At 46.6% G+C, this 14,451-nt stretch overlaps 1 protein-coding gene and 1 long non-coding RNA gene across 3 annotated transcripts in view; both read right to left on the reverse strand.

Annotated features, from left to right (window-relative positions):
* LOC135552108 (solute carrier organic anion transporter family member 3A1-like) overlaps window positions 1-14,451 on the reverse strand; it is a 186,034-nt gene that overhangs the window by 19,588 nt on the left and 151,995 nt on the right. The gene's annotated exons all lie outside the window — the stretch shown is intronic.
* On the reverse strand, window positions 9,557-12,036 carry LOC135554351 (uncharacterized). Of its 2 annotated transcripts, XR_010457681.1 has the most exons (4): window positions 11,363-12,036; window positions 10,963-11,077; window positions 10,669-10,697; window positions 9,557-10,426 (listed from the first exon to the last, which is right to left on the reverse strand). It is a non-coding gene; the product is annotated as an uncharacterized LOC135554351 (long non-coding RNA). The 2 variants fall into 2 exon arrangements; XR_010457682.1 differs by lacking the exons at window positions 10,669-10,697; window positions 10,963-11,077; window positions 11,363-12,036 and adding an exon at window positions 10,567-10,595.

The raw sequence follows: 14,451 nt of genomic DNA on the forward strand, positions 1-14,451 counted from the left end.
GATGGTAATAACACCACTACAGCATTAGATGGTAATAACACCACTACAGCATTAGATGGTAATAACACCACTACAGCATTAGATGGTACACCACTACAGCATTAGATAACACCACTACAGCATTAGATGGTAACAACACCACTACAGCATTAGATGGTAATAACACCACTACAGCATTAGATGGTAATAACACCACTACAGCATTAGATGGTAATAACACCACTACAGCATTAGATGGTAATGACACCACTACAGCATTAGATGGTAATAACACCACTACAGTATTAGATGGTAATAACCACTACAGTATTAGATGGTAATAACACCACTACAGCATTAGATGGTAATAACACCACTACAGCATTAGATGGTAATAACACCACTACAGCATTAGATAACACCACTACAGCATTAGATGGTAATAAGCACTTTGAATGATTTTTTTTAACAAAATGAAGTGCTTTATAAATAACATTTGATTGATTGAATAAGATGTTAACTGAAGAATTGTGGAATTGATGCAGGATGTGCTTAAGGCTGTCCTGTTGAGTTGACACCACAGACGTTGAGCAACAGTCCAAACATGTCCTGTCAAAGAGGCATTTCTTGATCAATGTGTGTTCCTGTTCAGGGTTTAGACAGAGCTAGCTGCTGCCTGCTGGTTTCAGTATTTAGGAAACAGGACAGAGAGCATCATGGGAAAGTTAACTTTCATCTCATATATGGCACCTTTCTGCCAGCACGTCGCCCTAATTGAACATCCAGACTTAAACATATTGCAAAATGTTTTGAATTATTTTTACAACAGATTTTAATCATAGAATATTAAAGTGTGTTTGCTTGGTCCTTCATTACTTGTTGATTGCTTAACATTGTGTTTTAGAGCACTTTCCATAGACTCATGGGACAGTTACCAGATACCTAGAAAAAGGAACACGATACATTATATGATTTTATGGCAGATGCTAGGTGCCATATGAGATTCTACATGACATGATTTTATGACAGATGCTAGGTGCCATATGAGACATTCTACTATGATATGAGATTCTACATGACATTTTTATGGCAGATGCTAGGTGCCATATGAGATTCTACATGACATGATTTTATGACAGATGCTAGGTGCCATATGAGATTCTACATGACATGATTTTATGGCAGATGCTAGGTGCCATATGAGATTTTACATTATATGATTTTATGACAGATGCTAGGTGCCATATGAGATTCTACATGACATGATTTCATGGCAGATGCTAGGTGCCATATGAGATATTACATTATATGATTTTATGACAGATGCTAGGTGCCATATGAGATTTTACATTGTATGATTTTATAGCAGATGCTTGGTGCCATATGAGATTCTACATGACATGATTTTATGGCAGATTATGCCATATGAGATTTTACATGACATGATGTTATGACAGGTGTGCTTGTTTGGTCTGTTGAAGTATTTTCCATACACACCAATATGTTTGCACTTGGTTTAATCACCCATGCTGGTCTTTTGTCAGAATTGATAAACCTGTTTTCGGAGGATACCCGTTTCGAATTCTTCACAATCACATTCCGAAATTCCAAACACGACTTCGGCATTTAAATGAAATACAGGCTACATGGTATAAAAGTACAGTAGTTCTGACAACTTTTACAGCACATTGTTTAAGTCGACAACGTCACCAAGTTCACACCTGTACTGGACAGACTCGTGGAGGGCAACTCCAGACAGGTAACTTTACAATCATAAACGCGACCTGTAAGATAAGGTAACATCCCAGAATTTACCTTTGTCTCCGTTGCTAAAAACATTCTCAAACGTCTCTATCCCATGCACGTCAAAGTTGCGGGATAGGTTTGTTGAAGCGAGAAACACGTCACATCTGCAATCTCCTTTAGCGTAGCGGTACTTTTGAACAAACGACGGGACTTCCTCGTCGAATACGGGAGCGCGCTATGAAAAGGAGCGCGCAGTGAATTAAAGGGCGGTGGCACAAACAGGTTAATGTTTGGCCGACGTTTAGAATAGGGATGTATTTACTAGGAACCTTCTTTTACGGCTGCTGCGTAATCGTCACCAAACCGAAGCAAACTGGTTGGGACCCACTAAAGTTGTCCAATAGAAACTCTGGTTTTCATTGCAAAAGTTTTAGCAGCTGTTTACTATGATGTCGAATAGATCTCCTGGTGTGTATTCATGTTTGCCAAGGGAAGCCCCAAAACATGTACCAAGAAAATAAAAATAAAACCATAAAATAATGTCTTTCTTCTCTCGTTTCATAATTTTCCTTCAAATTGGCTAGAGGCAGAATGTTTACCATCAGAGCGAGCGAAACAGCACCGCTCTGTCTCTGTATGCATAGGCCATCTATCTGATGCAGTCTGGTCAGTGAAACAGCACCCCCCTGTCTCTGTATGTAAAGGCCATCTATCTGATGCTGTCTGGTCAGTGAAACAGCACCCCCCTGCCTCTGTATGTAAAGGCCATCTATCTGATGCTGTCTGGTCAGTGAAACAGCACCCCTCTGTCTCTGTATGTAAAGGCCATCTATCTGATGCTGTCTGGTCAGTGAAACAGCACCCCTCTGTCTCTGTATGTAAAGGCCATCTATCTGATGCTGTCTGGTCAGTGAAACAGCACCGCTCTGTCTCTGTATGTAAAGGCCATCTATCTGATGCTGTCTGGTCAGTGAAACAGAGCCCCTCTGTCTCTGTATGTAAAGGCTATCTATCTGATGCTGTCTGGTCAGTGAAACAGCACCGCTCTGTCTCTGTATGTAAAGGCCATCTATCTGATGCTGTCTGGTCAGTGAAACAGAGCCCCTCTGTCTCTGTATGTAAAGGCTATCTATCTGATGCTGTCTGGTCAGTGAAACAGAGCCCCTCTGTCTCTGTATGTAAAGGCCATCTATCTGATGCTGTCTGGTCAGTGAAACAACTCTACCTGATGCTGTCCGGTCAAAAAGAGTATGTCATTGTTGTCGCCCGTAGCATTGAACGCAAGGCAAGCCAGTGAGCATTTTGGCCTCCCTTGATAAAAAAAGTATATAATAATAGCCAATCAGCATTGAGCTAAATTGAGTGAGCTGAACTGTGAATGGTACTGGAGCACCAATAGAAAGTAGAAAGGGAAGCCAGTCTGGTTTTGGCTTCATTCCAATCACATCACATCGAGAGCAAAACCAAACTGACAGAAACAACTGGAGTTGTTGCATCTCACACCAGAGTGGAGCAGCGGTCTAAGGTACTACAGACCCTGGTTCGATTCCAGGCTTCATCACAGATGTCTAACCCCCATGTTGGGGTCAGTGAGTTGTAACACATTGACCTGTTGGGGTCAGTGAGTTGTAACATATTGTCCTGTTGGGGTCAGTGAGTTGTAACATATTGTCTACCTATTGGAGACCTGTTGGGGTCAGTGAGTTGTAACATATTGACCTGTTGGGGTCAGTGAGTTGTAACATATTGTCCTGTTGGGGTCAGTGGGTTGTAACATGTTGACCTGTTGGGGTCAGTGAATTGTAACATCTTGTCCTGTTGGGGTCAGTGAGTTGTAACATATTGTCCTGTTGGGGTCAGTGAATTGTAACATCTTGTCCTGTTGGGGTCAGTGAGTTGTAACATATTGTCCTGTTGGGGTCAGTGAGTTGTAACATATTGTCTACCTATTGGAGACCTGTTGGGGTCAGTGAGTTGTAACATATTGACCTGTTGGGGTCAGTGAGTTGTAACATACTGACCTGTTGGGGTCAGTGAGTTGTAACATATTGTCCTGTTGGGTTCAGTGAGTTGTAACATATTGTCCTGTTGGGGTCAGTGAATTGTAACATATTGACCTGTTGGGGTCAGTGAGTTGTAACATATTGTCCTGTTGGGGTCAGTGAGTTGTAACATATTGTCCTGTTGGGGTCTGTGAGTTGTAACATATTGTCTACCTATTGGAGACCTGTTGGGGTCAGTGAGTTGTAACATATTGTCCTGTTGGGGTCAGTGAGTTGTAACATATTGTCTACCTATTGGAGACCTGTTGGGGTCAGTGAGTTGTAACATATTGTCCTGTTGGGGTCAGTGACTTGTAACATGTGACCTGTTGGGGTCAGTGAGTTGCAACATATTGTCCTGTTGGGGTCAGTGAGTTGCAACATATTGTCCTGTTGGGGTCAGTGGGTTGTAACATATTGACCTGTTGGGGTCAGTGAGTTGCAACATATTGTCCTGTTGGGGTCAGTGAATTGTAACATATTGTCCTGTTGGGGTCAGTGAATTGTAACATATTGACCTGTTGGGGTCAGTGAATTGTAACATCTTGTCCTGTTGGGGTCAGTGAGTTGTAACATATTGTCCTGTTGGGGTCAGTGAGTTGTAACATATTGTCTATCTATTGGAGACCTGTTGGGGTCAGTGAGTTGTAACACATTGACCTGTTGGGGTCAGTGAGTTGTAACATACTGACCTGTTGGGGTCAGTGAGTTGTAACATATTGTCCTGTTGGGTTCAGTGAGTTGTAACATATTGTCCTGTTGGGGTCAGTGAATTGTAACATCTTGTCCTGTTGGGGTCAGTGAGTTGTAACATATTGTCCTGTTGGGGTCAGTGAGTTGTAACATATTGTCCTGTTGGGGTCAGTGAGTTGTAACCTATTGTCTACATATTGGAGACCTGTTGGGGTCAGTGAGTTGTAACATATTGACCTGTTGGGGTCAGTGAGTTGTAACATATTGACCTGTTGGGGTCAGTGAGTTGTAACATCTTGTCCTGTTGGGGTCAGTGAGTTGTAACATATTGTCCTGTTGGGGTCAGTGAGTTGTAACATATTGTCTATCTATTGGAGACCTGTTGGGGTCAGTGAGTTGTAACATATTGACCTGTTGGGGTCAGTGAGTTGTAACATACTGACCTGTTGGGGTCAGTGAGTTGTAACATATTGTCCTGTTGGGTTCAGTGAGTTGTAACATATTGTCCTGTTGGGGTCAGTGAATTGTAACATATTGACCTGTTGGGGTCAGTGAGTTGTAACATATTGTCCTGTTGGGGTCAGTGAGTTGTTACATATTGTCCTGTTGGGGTCTGTGAGTTGTAACATATTGTCTACCTATTGGAGACCTGTTGGGGTCAGTGAGTTGTAACATATTGTCCTGTTGGGGTCAGTGAGTTGTAACATATTGTCTACCTATTGGAGACCTGTTGGGGTCAGTGAGTTGTAACATATTGTCCTGTTGGGGTCAGTGACTTGTAACATGTGACCTGTTGGGGTCAGTGAGTTGCAACATATTGTCCTGTTGGGGTCAGTGAGTTGCAACATATTGTCCTGTTGGGGTCAGTGGGTTGTAACATATTGACCTGTTGGGGTCAGTGAGTTGCAACATATTGTCCTGTTGGGGTCAGTGAGTTGTAACATATTGTCCTGTTGGGGTCAGTGAGTTGTAACATATTGTCCTGTTGGGGTCAGTGAATTGTAACATATTGTCCTGTTGGGGTCAGTGAATTGTAACATATTGACCTGTTGGGGTCAGTGAATTGTAACATCTTGTCCTGTTGGGGTCAGTGAGTTGTAACATATTGTCCTGTTGGGGTCAGTGAGTTGTAACATATTGTCTATCTATTGGAGACCTGTTGGGGTCAGTGAGTTGTAACACATTGACCTGTTGGGGTCAGTGAGTTGTAACATACTGACCTGTTGGGGTCAGTGAGTTGTAACATATTGTCCTGTTGGGTTCAGTGAGTTGTAACATATTGTCCTGTTGGGGTCAGTGAATTGTAACATATTGACCTGTTGGGGTCAGTGAGTTGTAACATATTGTCCTGTTGGGGTCAGTGAGTTGTAACATATTGTCCTGTTGGGGTCTGTGAGTTGTAACATATTGTCTACCTATTGGAGACCTGTTGTGGTCAGTGAGTTGTAACATATTGTCTATATTTACCTATTGGAGACCTGTTGGGGTCAGTGAGTTGTAACATATTGTCCTGTTGGGTTCAGTGAGTTGTAACATATTGTCCTGTTGGGGTCAGTGAATTGTAACATATTGACCTGTTGGGGTCAGTGAGTTGTAACATATTGTCCTGTTGGGGTCAGTGAGTTGTAACATATTGTCCTGTTGGGGTCTGTGAGTTGTAACATATTGTCTACCTATTGGAGACCTGTTGTGGTCAGTGAGTTGTAACATATTGTCTACCTATTGGAGACCTGTTGGGGTCAGTGAGTTGTAACATATTGTCCTGTTGGGGTCAGTGAGTTGTAACATATTGTCCTGTTGGGGTCAGTGACTTGTAACATATGACCTGTTGGGGTCAGTGAGTTGTAACATATTGTCCTGTTGGGGTCAGTGAATTGTAACATATTGACCTGTTGGGGTCAGTGAGTTGTAACATATTATCCTGTTGGGGTCAGTGAGTTGTAACATCTTGTCCTGTTGGGGTCAGTGAGTTGTAACATCTTGTCCTGTTGGGGTCAGCGAGTTGTAACATATTGTCCTGTTGGGGTCAGTGAGTTGTAACATATTGACCTGTTGGGGTCAGTGAATTGTAACATATTGACCTGTTGGGGTCAGTGAGTTGTAACATATTGTCCTGTTGGGGTTAGTGAGTTGTAACATATTGTCTACCTATTGGAGACCTGTTGGGGTCAGTGAGTTGTAACATATTGTCCTGTTGGGGTCAGTGAGTTGTAACATATTGTCTACCTATTGGAGACCTGTTGGGGTCAGTGAGTTGTAACATCTTGTCCTGTTGGGGTCAGTGAGTTGTAACATATTGTCCTGTTGGGGTCAGTGAATTGTAACGTCTTGTCCTGTTGGGGTCAGTGAGTTGTAACATATTGACCTTTTGGGGTCAGTGATTTGTAACATATTGTTTACCTATTAGAGACCTGTTGGGGTCAAAATCAAATCAAATTTATTTATATAGCCCTTCGTACATCAGCTGATATCTCAAAGTGCTGTACAGAAACCCAGCCTAAAACCCCAAACAGCAAGCAATGCAGGTGTAGAAGCACGGTGGTTAGGAAAAACTCCCTAGAAAGGCCAAAACCTAGGAAGAAACCTAGAGAGGAACCAGGCTATGTGGGGTGGCCAGTCCTCTTCTGGCTGTGCCGGGTAGAGTTTATAACAGAACATGGCCAAGATGTTCAAATGTTCATAAATGACCAGCATGGTCGAATAATAATAAGGCAGAACAGTTGAAACTGGAGCAGCAGCACGGCCAGGTGGGCTGGGGACAGCAAGGAGTCATCATGTCAGGTAGTCCTGGGGCATGGTCCTAGGGCTCAGGTCCTCCGAGAGAGAGAAGGAGAGAATTAGAGAACGCACACTTAGATTCACACAGGACACCGAATTGGACAGGAGAAGTACTCCAGATATAACAAACTGACCCCAGCCCCCTGACACAAAATACTGCAGCATAAATACTGGAGGCTGAGACAGGAGGGGTCAGGAGACACTGTGGCCCCATCCGAGGACACCCCCGGACAAGGCCAAACAGGAAGGATATAACCCCACCCACTTTGCCAAAGCACAGCCCCCACACCACTAGAGGGATATCTTCAACCACCAACTTACCATCCTGAGACAAAGCTGAGTATAGCCCGCAAAGATCTCCGCCATGGCACAACCCAAGGGGGGGGCGCCAACCCAGACAGGATGACCACATCAGTGAATCTACCCACTCAGGTGACGCACCCCTTCCAGGGACGGCATGAGAGAGCCCAGTAAGCCAGTGACTCAGCCCCTGTAATAGGGTTAGAGGCAGAGAATCCCAGTGGAAAGAGGGGAACCGGCCAGGCAGAGACAGCAAGGGTGGTTCGTTGCTCCAGAGCCTTTCCGTTCACCTTCCCACTCCTGGGCCAGACTACACTCAATCATATGACCCACTGAAGAGATGAGTCTTCAGTAAAGACTTAAAGGTTGAGACCGAGTTTGCGTCTCTGACATGGGTAGGCAGACCGTTCCATAAAAATGGAGCTCTATAGGAGAAAGCCATGCCTCCAGCTGTTTGCTTAGCAATTATAGGGACAATTAGGAGGCCTGCGTCTTGTGACCGTAGCGTACGTGTAGGTATGTACGGCAGGACCAAATCAGAGAGATAGGTAGGAGCAAGCCCATTTAATGCTTTGTAGGTTAGCAGTAAAACCTTGAAATCAGCCCTTGCTTTGACAGGAAGCCAGTGTAGGGAGGCTAGCACTGGAGTAATATGATCACATTTTTTGGTTCTAGTCAGGATTCTAGCAGCCGTATTTAGCACTAACTGAAGTTTATTTAGTGCTTTATCCGGGTAAATGGAAAGTAGAGCATTGCAGTAGTCTAACCTAGAAGTGACAAAAGCATGGATTAATTTTTCTGCATCATTTTTGGACAGAAATTTTCTGATTTTTGCAATGTTACGTAGATGGAAAAAAGCTGTCCTTGAAATGGTCTTGATATGTTCTTCAAAAGAGAGATCAGGGTCCAGAGTAACGCCGAGGTCCTTCACAGTTTTATTTGAGACGACTGTACAACCATTAAGATTAATTGTCAGATTCAACAGAAGATCTCTTTGTTTCTTGGGACCGAGAACAAGCATCTCTGTTTTGTCTGAGTTTAAAAGTAGAAAGTTTGCAGCCATCCACTTCCTTATGTCTGAAACACATGCTTCTAGCAAGGGCAATTTTGGGGCTTCACCATGTTTCATTGAAATGTACAGCTGTGTGTCATCCGCATAGCAGTGAAAGTTAACATTATGTTTTCGAATAACATCCCCAAGAGGTAAAATATATAGTGAAAACAATAGTGGATCAGTGAGTTGTAACCTATTGTCTACCTATTGGAAACCTGTTGGGGTCAGTGAGTTGTAACATATTATCCTGTTGGGGTCAGTGAGTTGTAACATAGACCTGTTCGGGTCAGTGAGTTGTAACATATTGTCCAGTTGGGGTCAGTGAGTTGTAACATATTGACCTGTTGGGGTCAGTGAGTTGTAACATATTGACCTGTTGGGGTCAGTGAGTTGTAACATATTGGCCTGTTGGGGTCAGTGAGTTGTAACATATTGACCTGTTGGGGTCAGTGAGTTGTAACATATTGACCTGTTGGGGTCAGTGAGTTGTAACATGTTGACCTGTTGGGGTCAGTGAGTTGTAACATATTGTCCTGTTGGGGTCAGTGAGTTGTAACATATTGTCCTGTTGGGGTCAGTGAGTTGTAACATGTTGACCTGTTGGGGTCAGTGAGTTGTAACATATTGTCCTGTTGGGGTCAGTGAGTTGTAACATCTTGTCCTGTTGGGGTCAGTGAGTTGTAATATATCCCATTTAGCAGACGCTTTTGTCCAAAGCGACTTACAAGTCGGCTGGGGCCACTACTTTTACATATGGTGGCCCCAGCGGGAAACCCACGACGCTTGGCGTTGCAAGCGCCATGCTCTACCGACTGAGCCACACAGGACCCATTGTAACATGTTGACCTGTTGGGGTCAGTGAGTTGTAACACCGCCTCGCCCCCCCTCAAGGGCTCTGACTTGGTCTCGCTTTAGGTGGTCTCGAACAGAACAGTGGTACCCATTGATTGTTGAAGAAAATAAATTAGAGATCCATCATGAGTTTAGTTAAACTGTTCTCCAACCCTGGTCAAAAAACAGATTACACCCTTCAACCCTGGTCTAAAACAGATTACGCCCTTCAACCCTGGTCTAAAACAGATTACACCCTTCAACCCTGGTCTAAAACAGATTACGCCCTCTAACCCTGGTCTAAAACAGATTACACCCTTCAACCCTGGTCTAAAACAGATTACGCCCTCTAACCCTGGTCTAAAACAGATTACACCCCCCAACCCTGGTCTAAAACAGATTACACCCTTCCGTAGAGGCACTGAATGCAACCGTCAGAGAGATAGAGATGCGCCCATTCTACCTCTGAACTAAACTGGAACCTTCCATTTGCAATTTGAGGATTCTACTTAACTATCAAGTTAAACATGGTTTATTGCCAAAATGTCACACATTAAAATAAAAGTAATTGATTACAAATTATACAATATAGTAATCATATTCACAGTTATAACAATGTTATAAATAACTAACAATGTAATAAACATTAATTAGAAAGCCAAACAAATAAAGTGGCAATAGACCCAATCCTCATCTAGACATCTTGCTGCTGGTTTTATAACCAATGTCACATACATACTCAAGATGCATCTTATTCCCTACATAGTGCACTACTTTAGACCAGGGCCCATGGGGAAAAGGGGGCCATTTGGGATGAGCTAAATTATCATTTTGTTCACCATTCCTCTTGAGTTGTGAGATTCAGACATTCATGGCGGGGTCTCAACCCTCGACAGAACCCTAGGGAGTCTCAACCCTCGACAGAACCCTGGCGGGGTCTCAACCCTCGACAGAACCCTGGCGGGAGTCTCAACCCTCGACAGAACCCTAGGGAGTCTCAACCCTCGACAGAACCTGGCGGGGTCTCAACCCTGACAGAACCCATAGGCGGGGAGTCTCAACCTCGACAGAACCCTAGGGAGTCTCAACCCTCGACAGAACCCTAGGGAGTCTCAGCCCTGACAGAACCCTAGGAGTCTCAACCTCGACAGAACCCTGGCGGAGTCTCAACCTCGACAGAACCCTAGGGAGTCTCAACCTCGACAGAACCCTAGAACCCTGACAGAACCCTGGCGGAGTCTCAACCTCGACAGAACCCTGGCGGAGTCTCAACCCTCGACAGAACCTGGCGGGGTCTCAACCTCGACAGAACCCTGGCGGGAGTCTCAACCCTCGACAGAACCCTGGCGACTCAGAACCCTGGCGGGTCTCAACCCTCGACAGAACCCTGGCGGGGTCTCAACCCTCGACAGAACCTGGCGGGGTCTCAACCTCGACAGAACCTGGCGGGGTCTCAACCCTCGACAGAACCCTGGCGGGGTCTCAACCCTCGACAGAACCCTGGCGGGTCTCAGCCTCGACAGAACCCTCAGTCTCAACCTCGACAGAACCCTGGCGGAGTCTCAACCCTCGACAGAACCCTGGCGGAGTCTCAACCCTCGACAGAACCCTGGCGGAGTCTCAACCCTCGACAGAACCCTGGCGGAGTCTCAACCTCGACAGAACCCTGGCGGAGTCTCAACCCTCGACAGAACCCTGGCGGAGTCTCAACCCTCGACAGAACCCTGGCGGAGTCTCAACCCTCGACAGAACCCTGGCGGAGTCTCAACCCTCGACAGAACCCTGGCGGAGTCTCAACCCTCGACAGAACCCTGGCGGGGTCTCAACCCTCGACAGAACCCTGGCGGGGTCTCAACCCTCGACAGAACCCTGGCGGGGTCTCAACCCTCGACAGAACCCTGGCGGGGTCTCAGTCGACAGAACCCTGGCGGAGTCTCACATTCTCACCACTAAATGTAGGTTCTGTTTTCATGACTTCTACTGGTGATTCCAGGCGACCGCTTTTCAATCATCAGGTTGTTAATGTTGGGTTACATTCTACACATGTTAACATGGGCCGTCTCTGGGTTACATTCTACACATGGGCCGTCTCTGGGTTACATTCTACACATGGGCCGTCTCTGGGTTACATGCTACACATGGGCCGTCTCTGGGTTACATTCTACACATGTTAACATGGGCCGTCTCTGGGTTACATTCTACACATGTTAACATGGGCCGTCTCTGGGTTACATTCTACACATGTAAATATGGGCCGTCTCTGGGTTACATTCTACACATGTTAACATGGGCCGTCTCTGGGTTACATTCTACACATGTTAACACGGGCCGTCTCTGGGTTACATTATACACATGTAAATATGGGCCGTCTCTGGGTTACATTCTATTCCCTATGAGCTCTGGTCTAAAGTAGTGCACTATATAGGGAATAAGTTGCCACTTCAGACACAGCCATAGAGATAGAGCTCTGCTGCCTCCTATCCCAGTCTCTCAGTCCGTCTAGCCAAGACAGAGAGTCTGCTGCCTCCTATCCCAGTCTCTCAGTCCGTCTAGCCAAGACAGAGAGTCTGCTGCCTCCTATCCCAGTCCGTCTAGCCAAGACAGAGAGTCTGCTGCCTCAGCCGGGATTGGCATCTGGTCCGGTAGGGCCCAAACACTTCTGTTATGAGCTTCAGTCCGTTGGTTTTCTAAAGCCAAGACAGAATGGAAACAAAGTCTGTTTTAAATCTGGTTACCAGACTGTTTCCTATCCCAGTCCGTCTCTAGCCAAGTTACATGGGCCGTCTCTGGGTTACATCTCTCATGTTAACATGGGCCGTCTCTGCATTCTACACATGTTAACATGGGCCGTCTCTGAGGTTACATTCTACACATGTCCGTCTAGGCAAGTTAACATGGGCCGTCTGCTTCTACACATGTTAACACGGGCCGTCCTGGGTTACATTATACCATGTAAATATGGGCCGTCTCTGACAGTTACATTCTATTCCCTATGAGCTCTGGTCTAAAGTCACTATATAGGGAATAAGTTGCCACTTCAGACACAGCCATAGAGATAGAGCTCTGCTGCCTCCTATCCCAGTCTCTCAGTCCGTCTAGCCAAGACAGAGAGTCTGCTGCCTCCTATCCCAGTCTCTCAGTCCGTCTAGCCAAGACAGAGAGTCTGCTGCCTCCTATCCCAGTCCGTCTAGCCAAGACAGAGAGTCTGCTGCCTCCTATCCCAGTCTCTCAGTCCGTCTAGCCAAGACAGAGAGTCTGCTGCCTCCTATCCCAGTCTCTCAGTCCGTCTAGCCAAGACAGAGAGTCTGCTGCCTCCTATCCCAGTCCGTCTAGCCAAGACAGAGAGTCTGCTGCCTCCTATCCCAGTCTCTCAGTCCGTCTAGCCAAGACAGAGAGTCTGCTGCCTCCTATCCCAGTCTCTCAGTCCGTCTAGCCAAGACAGAGCGTGTGCTGCCTCCTATCCCAGTCCGTCTAGCCAAGACAGAGCGTCTGCTGCCTCCTATCCCAGTCCGTCTAGCCAAGACAGAGAGTCTGCTGCCTCCTATCCCAGTCTCTCAGTCCGTCTAGCCAAGACAGAGAGTCTGCTGCCTCCTATCCCAGTCTCTCAGTCCGTCTAGCCAAGACAGAGAGTCTGCTGCCTCCTATCCCAGTCCTCAGTCCGTCTAGCCAAGACAGAGAGTCTGCTGCCTCCTATCCCAGTCTCTCAGTCCGTCTAGCCAAGACAGAGAGTCTGCTGCCTCCTATCCCAGTCTCTCAGTCCGTCTAGCCAAGACAGAGAGTCTGCTGCCTCCTATCCCAGTCCGTCTAGCCAAGACAGAGAGTCTGCTGCCTCCTATCCCAGTCCCAGTCCGTCTAGCCAAGACAGAGCGTCTGCTGCCTCCTATCCCAGTCTCTCAGTCCGTCTAGCCAAGACAGAGAGTCTGCTGCCTCCTATCCCAGTCCGTCTAGCCAAGACAGAGCGTGTGCTGCCTCCTATCCCAGTCTCTCAGTCCGTCTAGCCAAGACAGAGAGTCTGCTGCCTCCTATCCCAGTCTCTCAGTCCGTCTAGCCAAGACAGAGAGTCTGCTGCCTCCTATCCCAGTCTCTCAGTCCGTCTAGCCAAGACAGAGAGTCTGCTGCCTCCCTATCCCAGTCCGTCTAGCCAAGACAGAGCGTCTGCTGCCTCCTATCCCAGTCCGTCCGTCTAGCCAAGACAGAGAGTCTGCTGCCTCCTATCCCAGTCTCTCAGTCCGTCTAGCCAAGACAGAGAGTCTGCTGCCTCCTATCCCAGTCTCTAGCCAAGACAGAGTGTCTGCTGCCTCCTATCCCAGTCCGTCTAGCCAAGACAGAGAGTCTGCTGCCTCCTATCCCAGTCTCTCAGTCCGTCTAGCCAAGACAGAGAGTCTGCTGCCTCCTATCCCAGTCCGTCTAGCCAAGACAGAGAGTCTGCTGCCTCCTATCCCAGTCTCTCAGTCCGTCTAGCCAAGACAGAGAGTCTGCTGCCTCCTATCCCAGTCTCTCAGTCCGTCTAGCCAAGACAGAGAGTCTGCTGCCTCCTATCCCAGTCTCTCAGTCCGTCTAGCCAAGACAGAGAGTCTGCTGCCTCCTATCCCAGTCTCTCCAGTCCGTCTAGCCAAGACAGAGAGTCTGCTGCCTCCTATCCCAGTCTCTCAGTCCGTCTAGCCAAGACAGAGAGTCTGCTGCCTCCTATCCCAGTCTCTCAGTCCGTCTAGCCAAGACAGAGAGTCTGCTGCCTCCTATCCCAGTCTCTCAGTCCGTCTAGCCAAGACAGAGCGTCTGCTGCCTCCCAGTCCAGTCCGTCTAGCCAAGACAGAGAGTCTGCTGCATGGACCTACAGCCGGGATTGGCAAGTCTGGTCCGGTAGGGCCCAAACACTTCTGTTATGAGCTTCAGTTCCTTTGGTTTTCAGCTAAAGAACCAAAGCGTTGCTTTGAGTCACAATCAAACTGAATGGAAACAAAGTTTGTTTTAAATCCTTCATAAACATTCAGGTTACCAGACTGTTTCAGAAGTTAACCTTTTTTTGCA

Source organism: Oncorhynchus masou, chromosome 2 (genome assembly GCF_036934945.1).
Source record: "Oncorhynchus masou masou isolate Uvic2021 chromosome 2, UVic_Omas_1.1, whole genome shotgun sequence".
NCBI classification, from domain to species: Eukaryota; Metazoa; Chordata; class Actinopteri; order Salmoniformes; family Salmonidae; genus Oncorhynchus; species Oncorhynchus masou.